At 41.1% G+C, this 5,923-nt stretch overlaps 1 long non-coding RNA gene across 1 annotated transcript; it reads right to left on the bottom strand.

Annotated features, from left to right (window-relative positions):
- Positions 1–407: 407 nt before the first annotated feature.
- LOC311118307 lies at positions 408–5,666 on the bottom strand. The gene is made up of 4 exons (XR_014611795.1): positions 5,606–5,666; positions 3,290–3,541; positions 2,739–2,822; positions 408–964 (listed from the first exon to the last, which is right to left on the bottom strand). It is a non-coding gene; the product is annotated as an uncharacterized lncRNA (long non-coding RNA).
- Between the last annotated feature and the right edge of the window lie 257 nt (positions 5,667–5,923).

The following is a 5,923-nucleotide window of genomic DNA, read 5'->3' as shown; positions in this document are numbered from 1 at the left end:
AGCTCCATGTTCCATTCATTCTTACCAACTTCACTCCACCGCGCGCCATCAGAATCAAAACAGCACTTCCTCCATATTTTCCTCCCAACAACCCCACACCTGCTACGGACTAACTCCTACATGTAAAATATTGCATGTAGAATAGCAAAGTGAAATGGATTAGCTAGAAAAAAGAAACAGTTTTATTTTATTTCTTTATGTTAGGAGTCTAAGTTTTTTAAAATATTACATATGCATTAGTGAGAATACTGGTGGCTGGCAAATTGGCTTGTCCCCATGGTGATGTGGAGGTGTAGTGACGTTTTTAGTAGATAAATAGACATATAGATTTTGAATTCCATGAATCAAACAAAAGCATATTTACTGTATAGAAAACGATAAAACAAAGGTTGACCAGCACAAATTCATGTAGAACATTTATTTATTTATTAGCAGATCAATTAAGTTCATTACAGTTATCAAAATACATGAATCAATGAAATAAAAATTCCAGAAATGTTCCATATGCACAAAAAGCTTATTTCTCTCAAATGTTGTGCACAAGTTTGTTTCCATCCCTGTTAGTGAGCATTTCTCCTTTGCCAAGATAATCCATCCACCTGACAGGTGTGGTATATCAAGAAGCTGATTAAACAGCATGATCATTACACAGATGCACCTTGTGCTGGAGACAATAAAAGGCCACACAACACAATGTCACAGATGTCTCAAGTTTTGAGGGCGCGTGCAATTGTCATGATGACTGCAGGAATATCCACCAGAGCTGTTGCCAGATAATTCAATGTTTATTTCTCTACCATAAGCCGCCTCCAATATCGTTTTAGAGAATTTGGCAGTACGTCCAACCCGCCTCACAACCGCAGACCACATGTAACCACGTCAGCCCAGGACCTCCACATCCGGCTTCTTCACCTGCAGGATCGTCTGAGGGGAAGGGGGGCGGGGTGCTGAGTAGTATTTCTGTCTGTAATAAAGACCTTTTGTGGGGAAAAACTCATTCCGATTGGCTGGGCCAGGCTCCCCATTGGGTGGGCCTATGACCTCCTAGGCCCACCCATGGCTGAGCCCCTGCCCAGTCATGTGAAATCCATAGATTAGGGCCTAATTCATTTATTCCAATTGACTGATTTCCTTTTATGAACTGTAACTCAGCAAAACCTTGGAAATTGTTGCATGTGGCGTTTCTATTTTTGTTCAGTATAATACGACTTGTAGGACGTATCGTATGTTACGAATTAAAATGTGTATGTTCTGTTACGCATTGCTATTCATACAATATGTTACGAACTTGTAATATGTATGATATGTTATGGATTCCAATGTGTTGTTGCTAACGTTAGCTAGGTTAGGGGTTTAAGGTAGGGTTAAATGGGGTTAGGGGAAGGGTTAGCTAACATGCTAAGTAGTTGCATGCTAAGCTAACATGCTAAGTAATAGCAAAAAGTAGTAAGTAGTTGCAAAGTTGCTAATTAGCTAAAATGCTAAAGTCCTCCGTGATGAGATTCAAACACGCAACCTTTGGCTAGACGTTTGCGTTAACACGCCCACCCATCCACAGAGCAGGAGTAAGGCTTCTCTCCTGCGTGTATACGTTGGTGTGTTTTTAAGCTGCCCACTTAGAACTCTCCCCACAGACAGAGTCAGACCAGGCTGAGAGGGAAGCGGTACCGCCCAGTCAACTGGCAGACTATAGTGTTTGTTTTCAAAATGTGACAAACAATAGGATTGCAATAGTGTTCTATTTCATCCAATTCAACGTTACAACTGCTTTTATGAAATGAGAATTAAGTAATGGAGTGACTAATCTTAGCAGGTCTGAGAGAACTGATGTGGCTTTTCTCCTTGATGTAGACGTTGGTGTGTTTTTAAGTTGCCCTGCTGAGAGAAACTCCTCCCACAGTCAGAGCAGATGTAAGGCTTCTCTCCTGTGTGTGCTCTCTGATGCACTTTTAGCTCAGTTGATGTTTTGAAGCATTTTACACAGTCAGAGCAGACGTAAGGCTTCTCTCCTGTGTGTGTTCTCTGATGAAGCTTTAGGTCAGTTGATGTTTTAAAACATTTTCCACAGTCAGAGCAGAAGTAAGGCTTCTCTCCTGTGTGTGCTCTCTGATGTACTTTTAGCTCAGTTGATGTTTTGAAGCATTTTACACAGTCAGAGCAGACGAAAGGCTTCTCTCCTGTATGTATACGTTCATGTGATTTTAAGGTATCCAATCGGGAGAAACTCCTCCCACAGTCAGAGCAGACGTAAGGCTTCTCTCCTGTGTGTGTTCTCTGATGAAGCTTTAGCTCTTTTGATGTTTTAAAGCATTTTCCACAGTCAGAGCAGGAGTAAGGCTTCTCTCCTGTGTGTGCTCTCTGATGTACTTTTAGCTGGGTTGATGTTGTGAAGCATTTTACACAGTCAGAGCAGACGAAAGGCTTCTCTCCTGTATGTATACGTTCATGTGATTTTAAGGTATTCGATCGGGAGAAACTCTTCCCACAATCAGAGCAGGAGTAAGGCTTCTCTCCTGTATGTATCCGTTGGTGTGCTTTTAAGCTGCTCTTTTCAGAGAAACTACCCCCACAGTCAGAGCAGGAGTAAGGCTTCTCTCCTGTATGTATGCGCTCATGTGTTTTTAAGTTATCCAATCGGGAGAAACTCTTCCCACAGTCAGAGCAGGAGTAAAGCTTCTCTCCTGTGTGTCTTTTTAGGTGTATTTTTAGCTTTGATAGAATTGGGAAAATCTCCTCACAATGTGGGCAGTGGTGAGACCTCTTAGCTCTGTGATCTTCCTGCTGTTGCTCTCTGGATGTAGAGAATGTCTCAACATGGTCTCCTGTGTGAACATCATCAGAAGAACCAGTCAGTTGGTGTGATATACATGTCAATCAAATGTATTTTACGAAGCCCATTTTTACATCAGCAGTTGTCACAAAGTGCTTTACAGAAACCCAGCCTAAAACCCCAAAAGAGCAAGCAATGCAGATGTAGAAGCACAGTGGCCACGAAAAACTCCCTAGAAAGGCAGCAACCTCGGAAACTAACCTAAAGAGGAACCAGGCTCTGAGGGGTGGCAAGTCCTCTTCTGGCTGTACCATAAGACATATGAATTTATATAAGTAGGCTGTACAATTACAAAAGGGGAATAAAACTATTCTAAAACTGGGTAGAAGTCAAAAACTAAAAAGGGGACAAGGTCATGAAAATGATGAGCCATATCATCCTCCACTCACTATCACAAGGGTTAGTAACTACACAGACTCATTTCATAGAACAACAAACTTAGATAGAACCTGCTCTTACTCTGAGAAACAGATTCCCCAACCTTATCCTCCTCTTCTTCATCTTTAATGTTGATGACATTCAGCTCCAGTGTTTGACTGCAGTCTTCCAGCTTCACTGATGCCATCTCTGGATCCTGCAGTGCAAACTGGGCTCCACTGTCACAATCAGGACCCAGTGACTGTAGGTTTGGACTCAGTGTGGAAGGAGAGAGGCAGGCTGGGTTTGTCCTCACTGTTGATGTTACCGGCGTCAGACCTAATTCTTGTCGTCCTGTAGTAATAATGAGAAACAGACACTAAAGTTATTGTCTTGACAGTTCTGGCACTTTCTGTATTCTCAAAAAAGATATTCAATTTTTGTTAATTTATCTAATTTCCATATATCAGGTAACTAATCATTGACAACAAAACATTCATTTATTCACATAAAGTGTGTGCACTTAAATTCACATAAAGGCATAAATGACTCAAAAACCATTTAGTACAAGGTTGCAGTTTGTTTTAGGCAGCACTATGTTCTATTTTCCTGAATAACCTTGTCTTCATTGTATTATTTAGTGTTTCTGTATTTTTTTGTGTTATTAAACAACTGACGTCGGTTCAATTACTAGAATTCCATTTCGTTTTTTTGTGTGAGCCCAATGCGCCGTCTTTCTAGAGAGAAATCAAATCATTAACGAGAGAAATCAAGTCAGGAACTACAGTATGTGGTACGCTGGGCTAAAGTGAGTTGTAGTTCTCAGTAAGCAAATATTCAACCTAGTTCAGTGCAGAAACGTGGTAATTCACTACAACGACCATAATCCATTGCGCCTGTTTTCCCCCACCGACTCGGAAAACGTTAGATTAGATACACACAGACAGCATGAGAGAGGAATGTAAACACAATCACGAGAGGGAGAGAGAGTTCGTGAAAGAATGCCTTATCTGTCTTTGAAGAACTAGTAAAATGATTGACAGACAGCTCTTAGGCAGTCTAGCTAAATAGGTTAATTAAAGGCCATACTGTACTGACCATAATCCATTGCGCCTGTGTTTAGGATGAGTAAAGACAGTACAGTATGGGAAGCAGATGATGATAGATGGTCTGGCTGGCTGACAGCTACTGCCTGAGCAGAGGACCTTAAGGAATAAAAAACTATCAAGTAATCAAATAGAAACTAAGTATACTGAACAAAAATATAAACGCAACATGCAACAATTTCAACGTTTTTACTGAGTTACTGTTCATATAAGGAAATCAGTCAATTGAAATTAATTCATTAGGCCCTAATCTATGGATTTCACATGACTGGGAAGGGGTGCATTTTGTATTTGTATTTATTATGGATCCCCATTAGCTGCTGCAAGCAGCTACTCTTCCTGGGGTCCAGCAAAATTAAGGCAGTTTATACAATTTTAAAAACATGGGAGGACCACCCACTCCAATTAGTCTACTGCCCAAAAAGACGCACAGATGATGTTATCTCTATTGCACTATCTGGACAAAAGGTACACCTACGTAAGAATGTTTTTCATCGACTACAGCTCAGCGTTCAACACCATAGTGCCCTCCAAGCTCATCACTAAGTTAAGGACCCTGGGACTGAACAACTGGCTCCTGGACTTCCTGACGTGCCGCCCCCAGGTGGTGAGGGTAGGCAACAACACATCCTCCATGCTGACCTTTAACACGGGGCCTCTCAGGGGCGCGTGCTCCTATACTTCCTGTTCACCCACGACTTCAACACCATCATTAATGTGGTCCTCTGTAGCTCAATTGGTAGAGCATGGTGCTTTTAACGCCAGTGTAGTGGGTTCGATCCCCACGACCACCCATTCATAAAATGTATGCACGCATAACTGTAAGTTGCTTTGGACATATTATTATATTATTATTACGTTTGCTGACGGTGGTAAGCAACTGAATGTGTCTGAATATTACTACACATGTAGAAAACTGATAATCATTACATTCAGCTTGAAAACAGTAGTGCAACCGTGAAATTGTCTATCTGATGCACCCGCGCTGAGGTCCGTTGACGCTGACCGAGAGGCGCCGCCATTTTACCGTTAAAAACAATGTATCCAAAAACAACAATAACATGTAAAACCAATTCAGAAATCTCAAATAAATGGATTCTTTATGAAATTATCTTGACGAAATAATGTAGATTAATTCACTCATACAAACCCAGTCTCCAGCGATGTGACTTATCACGTTCTTTACTCGGTTTGACACAAACATAACACATAAAACCTTCACCAAGCGTGATAATACCTTGACGGATTTGTTAACTAGCATGTTATGACATGTTCTTTCGATATTAGAACGTTTAAACTCGCTATTACGTACCTGTAGTAATACATTTGAAACGGACACAAAAGCTATCGTCTTCACAGCACAGTTCTACTGCTTCTTCTTCTTCTTCTTCTTCAAGGTTTTATGGCAGAGTTGGACTATTGCCGCCACCTACTGTTTGAATGTTAAATGACGAGGCAGAGGCATTGATGCGAGTAACCAGTCTTGTTCAGTATATTGCAAAACATCCGGGTATCTCAAGTACACCGGTAAAACACTGGAGTTGCAGTAATTAACATTTACCAACAGATGGCATCATTGTGCCATCTTCCACCCATAACATCTTCCCTTTTATAAAATAGGACAGGAACT

The sequence above is a fragment of the Coregonus lavaretus genome (assembly GCF_964263955.1).
Source record: "Coregonus lavaretus genome assembly, contig: HAP1_SCAFFOLD_48, whole genome shotgun sequence".
NCBI classification, from domain to species: Eukaryota; Metazoa; Chordata; class Actinopteri; order Salmoniformes; family Salmonidae; genus Coregonus; species Coregonus lavaretus.
The sequence above is the reverse complement of the archived record's forward strand: the minus strand, read 5'-3'. Positions and strand labels throughout refer to the sequence as shown.